Genomic DNA, 10,288 nt, shown 5'->3' with positions numbered 1-10,288 from the left:
AGAATAGAAGACACAGAGACAAACCCACATAAATACAGTTATCTCATACTAGACAAAGAGAGCCTATTCAACAAATGCTGCTAGGAAAACTGGAAATACATATGTAACAAAATAAATTAAACCTCTATCTCTCACCCTGCACAAAAATCAATTCGAAGTGGATCAAAGACCTAGGCACTAAAACAGAGACCCTGCATCAAATAGAAGAAAAAGTAGGCCCAAATCTTCATCATGTTGGCTTAGGACCTGACTTCCTTAACAAGACTCCTAAAACTCAAGAAGTAAAATTAAGTATCAATAAATAGGATGGATTCAAACTAAAAAGCTTCTTCTCATCAAAGGAAACAATCAATAATGTGAAGAGAGAGCCTACATAATGGGAAAAAATCTTTACCACATCTTGGATAGAGCACTAATCTCCAAGATATGTAAAGAATTCAAAAGACTTAATGCCAAAAAAACAAATAACCCAATCAATAAATGGGCTAAGGAACTGAACAGACACTTCACAGAAGTACAATTGATCAACAACATATGAAAAAATGTTCATCATCTCTTGCAATTAGAGAAATGCAAATCAGAACTACTCTAAGATTTTCATTTCACTCTAGTCAGAATGGCAATTTTCAAGAACACAAGCAATAATAAGTGCTGGTGAGGATGTGGGGAAAAGGTACACTCATACATTTTTGGTGGGAATGCAAATTGGTGCAGCTACTCTGGAAAGCAGTGTGGAGATTCCTAAGAAAACTTGGAATGGACCCACCATTTGACTCAGCTATCCCACTCCTTGGTTTATACCTAAAGGACTTAAAATCAGCGTGGTACAGTGACACAGCCACACCAATGTTTATAGCAACTCAATTCACACTAGCTAAACTATGGAACCAACCTAGATGCCCTTAAACAGATGAGTGGATAAAGAAACTATGGTATATATACACAATGGAATATTACTCAGCCTTAAAGAAGAATGAAATTATTGCATTTTCCAGTAAATGAATGGAGCTGGTGAATATTATGCTAAGTGAAATAATCTAATCCCAAAAAACCAAAGGCCACATGTTTCCTCTAATGAGCGGATGCTGATCAATAGTGGGGGTGGGTAGGGAAGAATGAGGGAACTTTGGATTATGCACAGGGGAATGAGGGGAGGGGTAGGGCAGGTGCGGATGGGAAGAGCAGTAGAATGAGACAGGTATTGGTACCCTACATACATGCATGAAAAGAATTTTTTAAAAAAAATATTTATCGCTGCCAAAAAAAGTCAATAAAAAAATAAAGTTTTTAAAAAGAAATAAAACTCATGATAAATAAATGGGATGGTTTCAAATTAGAGAACTTCTACACAGCAAAGGAAACAAGGGTGTGAAGAAAGAATCTACAGAATGGGAGAAAATCTTTGCCAGCTACTCTTCCAATGAGAGATTAATATCCAGAATATGTGTAAAAAATCAAAAAAACTTAACACCCAATCAACAAATAATTGAATCCGTGAATAGGCAAAACAACCCAACAGACATTTCTCATATGAAGAAATGCAAATGGCCAACAAACATATGAAAAAAAAAAATACAATAGGTGCCATAAGACCTCAGGCTTCATTGTGAAATTGAAGGGGAGGAAGAGCTGAATGAAATCAAGCCAAATTATATCAGGTGCATGTATGAAACTGCTCAGCAACTACTTGGAAGCTGTTGGAAGCTGCAGATACATGGAGCAATTCACATTTCCAAAAGACCAGAGACTGGAGATTTAGACAAGGTGGAAATGCAGATGTAAAATTAGAGGAGAGGGCTAGTTTTACAGGTTAGCTTGGCTAGACTACTGAGCAAGTCATTTATCAAATGCTAAGTTACATTGTCCTGGGAAGAAGTTTTATAGATATGGTTTACATCTACCGTCAGTTGACTTTAAAGAGGTTACCCTGGATTAAAGTAGGTGAGCCTCACCTAACCAGTTGAAGGCCTTAAGAGTAAATCCCAACTTTTTCAATGAAGTCAGGCTCAAGGCTGCAACAGCAACTCTTGTCTGAGTTTCCAGGCTGCCCTGCAGATTTTAGACTTGCCAACCACAATCACATGAACTGATTTCTCAAAGTAAATCTCTTTCCAGATAGATAGGTAGGTAGGTAGGTAGGTAGGTAGATAGACAGACAGACAGACAGATGGAATGGACGGGTGGATGGAAGGATGGGTTGTGCATGGGAGGAACAGGACAGAATGGGGAGACGGAGATGGAGCATTCAGAGAAAGACAAATGCAGAGATACTGTTACTTTGGTTTCCCTGGAGAAGTCCGACCTGCACAAGAGGTCAGCCTCTCGGGGTTGCAGTGAGGACAGAGGCGGCGGGTGTGCAAGTGACTGGTGTGGGTGGTAGCTCCAGCCGCAGTGGGCACTCCATGACGGTCATCCTCTGCCTCCTTTCTTCCACACAGCTCTGCAGAGTAGCTGAGCCCAGAATCTCCAGGCTTCCCATCACTTGAGGAGAGCACTTGGGATCCCGTGTGTCGGGGGATGGGGGACAGGAGTCCTGGCAGGGCGGACGGTGGCGCCACTGCTCTCCAGCAGCCCATGCGAGGAAGGGCGTCTTCCCCAGGGTCGTCCCGACTGAGGTCCCTGCATCCCTCCTTTCTCAATCCACTTACCTCACTTGCTAACACACACGCCCCTCGCCTATTCTGTGTCCTTGTCTGTCTTCACCTCCTGGACCGTCCCCTGCGTGAGGTGGGGGCAGACTGATTCCCTTCAGTGCAGCACCTGCAAGAACTAGTGCAGAATGAGGGTTCAGGACCCCAGAACAGGGGATGGAATGCGCACTGAGGCAGTGCTGGTGAGCTACAGGAAAGCAGAGCGCAGCCGTGGACCCTGATTCTGACCACGTCTCCTGCAAACACGCAACGTCCACTAGGTGTACCGCTCGACCCTGGTGGCAGAGCCCAGTAGAGTGAGTTTCTTATTTCAAAGGGTTCATAGGCTCGAGAAAAGAGGACCGTCAAGCTTGGTTTAAACGCAATGAGGCAAGTGTCCACAGAGGTTTCAGGAGGACTGGGGGATCAGAAGGCTGGAACTCTGGTAAGTGACAGCTCTCGAGCTCACTTCTGTGTGATCTCAGGCGACCTTCACCGTCCCTCCAGGGGCAATGCCAGCCTCCACCCACTTCAGAAGTGAAGACACCAAGGCCCAGAGCTTAAGGGACTGGTTTGTCCAGGGGTCTCGTGGCCCAGCAGGTCAGAGAAGGAAGCAGAATCAGGTTGGTCTGCCTAAAGTGCCTGGGGCCTAGGGCACTGTGCCACATGCATCCCAGCCACAACCACGGGACAGAAACGCAAACACAGGACCAGTGGAGGTTTGATGGACCAGAAAAGAGAAAAAAATATTGCAAGGAAATAGACCCAAAGCTTCCTTTCCGGGAGACATCTGGGGATGCCATGGAGGGTGCACAGTACTTTTCCATGCTTTCCAAGTTGCTATGATTATGTATCTTTTATCATCAAATATGGCTTGGACAATATAAGCTAAAGTGTTTATTGAAGCTACTTCAGAAGAAACAGATCGGCTCTCGCTGGATCTCCACCAGGATGAAGCCTGGTCTTGGACTTCAGGGGGCCTTGGCTCAGCGGGCTGAACTCCCACTGTGCCCAGAGCGCCCCTCCTCTCTGCTGACCAGGCATTGCTTCTGTGGAGCCCTGAGCAGCTCAAAGTCCACATGCAAGTGCAGAGGTTTTACAACCCCGTCAACGCAAGGCGAGCAGCATCCCCAAACATTCAGCTTCAGTATAAGCAAAAATAGCACCGTAGCTCCCCGGGGGCTGTCTCCGACGACCTTCAGTGCTGGGAACACATCCACCTGCCTTCTGCTTTCCAAACCTCGTGTCATTTCTCCTTCCTCTGTTACCTCCTTTTCCTAGTTTTGCAAATCCAGTTGCACTCAATGCACCACCTCTGTGAATCTCCACTCAGGGGAGTTCTTAACTCAAAAGAGTTAAAAGAAAGAAAGAAAAGGAGGGCAGATTTCGTGGCTTCCATAACTGGAGGCCTGGGAGGTAGGTCTAGCTCCAGGACCGGCTGAGACCAAGACATGAACGGATATCATTTGAATTTTCACCTTTCAGCCCCACTTCCCTTCTGCAGACTAGCAAAGAGGCAACACTGCAGCCCTGGTGATGTGCTCGGGGTGGCAGAGGACCAGGGGAGGGATGACATCTCTGTCCCAGTGTCCAGACATCAATTCGGAATTGTGTGATGCAGCTCAGGTCATGTACCCATGACTGGGGCAGACGTGAGAAGATAAGTCCCAAGGCTGACCATCTGAACAGATCAAACCAAGTGGGGAAGGAGGATCGTCTCCCAAAGAAACTGGGATGCTGGAAATCTAAACACCAGGTTGACAACAGAAAGGGTGTGCTAGGTACAAATGCCTCAGTTGTCAGGCCAGGCTATGGCCAGGCAGCAGGAAGAATGAGACTGGGGCAGAGCCAAGCTGGCCAAGCTGCTCCAGTGGAAGCCCCAAACATGTCAGAGCTCCGCCAAGATTGGCAAAGCCATCCACAGCCCTCAGCAAGCCATGGACACCTTACTAAGCTCTGAGAGTCCAGCTCAGGTCTGCAGAACTGCCCACCAACCCTCAGATCAGGGACTCAGGAACAATGTCTTTTGCTGCATATCATGAACTTTTGAGAGGTGGCATTCCTGCGGTGATAGATAACACACATTTGTATCGACCACCCTCCAGGGCTGCCTGTTCTGCCCATTCCCGGCTGGCCTGCTCATTTCCTTCCCTGTGCCTGTGTAGACCTGGCTGATACAACCCATGTTACACTGGTGCAGGTTTGACATTGGATTCTTCTCACTTATTTTCTTTCTTTTTGTTTTTTTGTTTTATGCTGCAAACTCAATTTTAATAGTCCATAATAAGATCCTATATGTTAAGTTTTAACTCCATGTGCTAATTTACAATTCAAAACGGTTCTTTTTATTGCAGAAAACAACATTTCCAGGAAATAGAAAAACCACAGAGGAAACGATGACTCCCTGGGGAATCCCAAGCATCTGCCTCTGCAGAGAAAAAGGACCAAGCTCCTCACATGTAACAGTGGAGCTGCTCATGTCCAAAAAGTGAGGCATCTTTCTTTCCTTTTGCTTCTGGTCCAGACAACAATTCAATAATATCTTTTTTTTTTAATTTTTAAAATGTTTTAGTTATACATGATAGTAGAATGCACTTTGATCTATCACATATAATGGTTATACAGGATGTAGAATCCCACCAGTCCTATAGTTACATATGTACACAGAGTGATAATGTCTGATTCATTCTACTATCCTTCCTAGCCCCATATCCCCTCCCCTCCCTTCAATCCCCTCTACCTAATCTAAAGTAACCCCCACCCAATTGTGAATTAGCATCTGAATTAGCATATCAGAGAAAACATTCCACTTTTGGTTTTTTGACTTGACTTATTTCTTTTAGCATGATATTCTCCAGCTCCATCCATTTACCAGCAAATGCCATAATTTTGTTCTTGACTAATATTTCATTGTGTGTGTGTGTGTGTGTGTGTGTGTGTGTGTCTGCATATCACATTTTTTTTATCCATTCATCTGCTGAAGGGCACCTAGGTTGGTTCCATAATTTAGCTATTGTGAACTGAGCAGCTATGAACATTGATGTGGCTGTATCACTGTAGTATGCTGATTTTAAGTCCTTTGAGTATAGGCCAAGGAGTGGGATAGCTGGGTCAAATGGTGGTTCCATTCCAAGTTTTCTGAGGAATTTCCACACTGCTTTCCACAATGGTCGCACCCTTTTGCATTCCCACCAGCATGTATGAGAGTACCTTTTTCCCCACATCCTTCCCAACATTTATTGTTGTTTGTATTCCTGATAATTACTAACCTGACTGGGGTGAAATGAAATCTTAGGGTAGTTTTGATTTGCATTTCTCTAATTGCTAGAGATGTTGAACATTTTTTTTACACATTTGTTGATCAATTGTATTTCTTCTTCTGTGAAGTGCCTGTTCAGTTACTTGGCCCATTTTTTGATTAGGTTATTTGTTTTATTGGTGTTAAGTTTTTTGAGTTCTCTATATATCCTAGAGATTAATGCTCTACCTGAGGTGCATATAGTAAAGATCTCTCCCAATCTATAGGCTCTATCTTCATGTTATTGATTCCTTTGCTGAGAACCTTTTTAGCTTGAATCCATCGCATTTATTGATTCTTGATTTTACTTCTTGCACTTTGGGAGTCTCATACTGGACAAAGGCAGCAAAAACATTCAGTGGAGAAAAGATAGCCTATTCCATAAGTGGTGCTGGGAAAATTGGAAATTCACATGTAACAAAATGAAATTAAACCCCTATCTGTCACCCTGCAGGAAACTCAACTCAAAGCGGATCAAAGGCTTAGGCACTAGACCAGAGCCCCTGCACCTAACAGAAGAAAAAGTAGGCCCAAATCTTCACCAAGTCGTGTAGGATCTGACTCCCTTAACAAGACTCACTTATTTTCTATATGTTTCCATGGCCTCTTGAAGGAAGGAATCCTTTTTGTTCTTTCGGCAGGAGGTTAGCGGTAACAGAAGATTGAAATCAGGGGCACTTGACCACTGAGCCACACCCCCAGCCCTTTCTTTTCTCTTTTCTATTCTATTCTTTTCCTCTCTCTCTCTTTTTTTTTTTCTTTCTTTCTTTCTTTCTTTTTTTCTTTTTTTTTTTTTTTTTAGAGACAGGACCTGGCTGAGTTGCTTAGCAGCTCACTTTTGCTGAGGCTGACTTTGAACTCGCCATCCTCCTGCCTCAGCCTCTGGAGTCCTTTGGATTACAGGCGTGTGCCACCACACCCTTGGTGCCCAGGGTCAATCTTTTTGATGCTAGCACAGAAGTTGATTAGATGTTCATAGGAATTCTGAGGGCAAGGAATACCACCTGGAAGATCTGAAATATTGCTTCAATTTTGGAAGTTCGCTTTTTCATACGGGGATCCATCTGCAGTTGAGTTTTCAATGTGGTCTAAGGTCGGGATTCAACTGTGCCAGCATTGTCTAGCAAATACCTAACCTTTCTCCCCAGATCTGTGATGCCAGTCCACAGCAGGTTCCTACATACGCAGGGGTGCAGGGCAGCCACACCTCCATTTGACCGTGCCCAGGATTGTTGACCCTGCTACATAGGCACTACCTGTCCTAATTATCTTTACTATCCCCAGGTCGTCACCCTGCCTTGCTCTTTCCTTCAGAATTGCTTAGCTCCTTTCAGGCTCTTTATTTTCCCCATATACATTTTACAGTCAACTTGTTAAGTTACACACACACACACACACACACACCGTCACACACGCTAGTGCAGCCGGAATTTTGCTGCAAGTGCACTACATTCACCGGTCCTAGGGCGAAGGGAGCGTGTGCATTATATGTGCACACATGTACCTAATTTGTTTGTTGGCGGCACTGGGGTTGAACCCAGGGGTGTCCTCCACTGAGCGACATCCCCAGCCCTTTCCTCACTTTCATTTTGAAACAGGGACTTGCTAAGTTGCTCAAGCTTGAGCTCCTCCCGCATCATCCTCCTGAGTAGCTGGGATCAGAGAAGTTATCACCGTGTCCAGCTGAATTCCTGTCTTTAGAAATGGAATTTTTCTACCCAAGAACACGATGCAATGTGCCATTGACGATATGCCAGGATCCAACTGTTCTCGCTCCTGCGCCGGCGCCAACCTGGTCGGAGACACCACCTCTCCGCTGGCTGGCCACGGTGGTCCCCACAATCGCGGGCCTTCTGTCCGGGCCTCCGTGGCAGCCTGCCCTTCATCCTCCAAGACCAAGCGCTCCCGGCCGGGCACCACCTAGAACCACCCCGCGGCGGCGGTGCCGCGCCGCACTTTGGGAAGCGCGGGCTGGAGTGAGCGCGTGCACGATGGCCCCGGGGTGGCGGGGAGGACGGAGGAGGGGTCCGGGCGGGAACCGGAATGCGGGCTTGGCCGAGGCGCGGCGCCAGGAAGGGCGCGGGAGCCGCGAGCCAAGTTCGCGCGCAGCCTCCGCGCGGGGCCCCGCCGGGCCTCGAGGCTCCCGGGCCGGCCGCGCGCCGGGAACGCGCGCCGAGGACGCGCTGCGAGGCGCGGCCCGTGGCGCTTCCGGTGGCGGCGGCGGCGCAGAGCGGCGAGGGCGAGGGCGGCGGCGGCGGCGAGTCGCAGGTGCGGCCGGGCGGGCCGGGGGCGCGCGGGTGGCGGGGCGGGGGCCCGGCGCGCTCGGGGTCGGAGGCGCCTCCTGGGGCTGGGGACGCTCGGCGCGGGGTTCCCGCGCTCTGGGGACCCTGCCGTCGGCTGCCTGGCCGCCCCCGTCGCCAGCATCCGGGACCCCCGGGCCGGCGGGGGCGGCCCTGGCCCCCAGTGGGAGGGGGCTCCTCTGTCCACGCCCCGCGCGCCCTGCACTGCTGTCCCCCGCGACGGCTTGACGAAACTCGCCGCGGGAGGCGCCCAAGATGGCTGCCACGAGGACCCGCCACCACGGGGTGGGCGCGAGCCATCGCTAGGTGACCAGGTGACCCGACCCCCGTGCCCTTTGGCTCCTGGCGCCCGGCGGGCTCGGAGGTCTGCGAGGAGACCACCGGCCTCCGCCCTGGAGCTCAGTCCGGTGGGGAGACACGTGCTGGGAAGCGGACTCCTGGAGTTGTAGGCTCCCCTGGGCACCGTGCCCTTCTCTCTTGATCTTTGCCACGTGTCACAGGGCGCTAACCTCCCCAGAATGTCAGTTACCCAGGTACCAGGAAGCGTGCGCCAGGGCGTTTAGAGCCCTTGACTTTGAAATTATTCCAACCCTGCGAGGTGCTTGCTGTTGTCATAATCCAAGTGAGGAAACGGGCCCAGAGAGATTGAGTATCCTGCCCTAGGTCGCACAGCTGGCCTTTGGTAGAGCAAGGCCATCTGAGTTCTAACTCAGGTATTCAAAGCATAACTCAAAGGTATGCTCCCTGGAATGCTGCCTAAAACTGCCCCTCCCACACCCTCATTATGCCAATAGCACCTGTCACTGGTTGAAATAAACTGAATACCTGTGGCTCTCCTTGCCTACAGGGCCTGTGCTGGTCTTGCTTAGTCTGTCTCCCCCACTTCCCCCCACCAGCCAATTATTTCTGCCAAGTAGGCCGCAGTCAGCCCTTGCCCAGTGCTGGTATGCAGAAGCCTGGCTCTGCTGGACTTGGCTGCCTCTGGACCATTTCTTCTCTGTCCATCCCCATTCGGTTGAGCTTCTTCCCTGGTCCAGGTGTTGTCATAGGAGCCAGGGCTGGGGGCATGGACAGCTCTTAGGATGCAGGTACAGAGGGGCTTTGCAGCTCTCCAACTCTGCACTTAGGGAGAAAGGAGAGAGGACTGTTGAGGAGGATGAGGGAAGCCCTGTGGAGAAGTTCTCAGACCTCCAGCAGGTCCTTTCTTCTCCCGGGACTGCAGGTGCCTCATTTGCAAAACGGATCCTGTTTGGAAAGAAGACTCTGTCAGTTGCCCCCTGTAAAATCACTGGGTGTGTATTCTGGGTCAGATGGAGGGAACAGGCACTTAGCCCATGGGGATGGGGGAAGGGACAGCAGTGGTTTCAGGTGTCAGAGGAACCTGACAGTGAGGTGGTCCTCCTGCAGAATCTGAGAGTCATGTTCTGTGAGCCCTTCTTGGGATGCCCGGGGGATGGGTACAGAAAGTGGCAGCTTGGAGGGAGCAGCTCTCTCCCCTCGTGGACTTTGGCATGTCTAGTCTTTGAGCTGATTCTTTGGTGTTCTATCGTTCAGCTGAAACATCCAGAGTGGTCTGGTAGCCTTTGTCATTTTTAGACTGGTGCCAGTCTCAAGTGGAGGGTAGTACATTTAGTTTTCTAAATGAGCAAGAACTTTACCTGTCCTAAGAGCTTCAGCGACTGAAAGTTGGTCTTGAAGACTAGAATATGAACCTTAAGCATATTGTCCTGTGGGGGTTTCAGAGGCAGTGAAAGGTGAGAGCCACTCTGAGGGAGGGGGATTAGTCGGACAGCGGTACTTCTCCGTGCCTCCCTGACTCCAGACAGCCCTGTGTCTCCATGCAGCGCCATCCCAGGAGCAGGGAAGAGCATGCGGCACAGATCCCTTGCTAAGTGGAAATGCTCTTTGGCCGAATGCAATTCCTGGCTTTCGATTCACTTTCTATCACTTAATCTTCTGTGTGGCCACACCCAAGAGAAAGGAATACCCATACAGCTGGCCTACAAAGCCAATGAGAAATTAATAGACTACTTTTTAAGTTCCTTGAGTTATTGTCATGG

General features: G+C 48.9%; 1 protein-coding gene across 4 annotated transcripts in view; it reads left to right on the top strand.

The window, feature by feature from the left end:
* The first annotated feature begins 7,992 nt into the window (after positions 1-7,992).
* SFXN1 (sideroflexin 1) overlaps positions 7,993-10,288 on the top strand; it is a 36,498-nt gene continuing 34,202 nt past the window's right edge. The window contains exon 1 of one of the 4 annotated variants that reach the window (XM_079143642.1): positions 7,993-8,196. The gene's annotated coding sequence lies outside the window, so the exon portion shown is untranslated. Of the gene's footprint in view, positions 8,198-10,288 lie in introns of all 4 variants that reach the window. The other 3 variants (XM_079143641.1, XM_079143639.1, XM_079143640.1) reach the window with 3 other exon arrangements.

Source organism: Sciurus vulgaris, assembly GCF_902686455.1.
Source record: "Sciurus vulgaris genome assembly, chromosome: 6".
Lineage (NCBI taxonomy): Eukaryota > Metazoa > Chordata > Mammalia > Rodentia > Sciuridae > Sciurus > Sciurus vulgaris.
The sequence above is the reverse complement of the archived record's forward strand: the minus strand, read 5'-3'. Positions and strand labels throughout refer to the sequence as shown.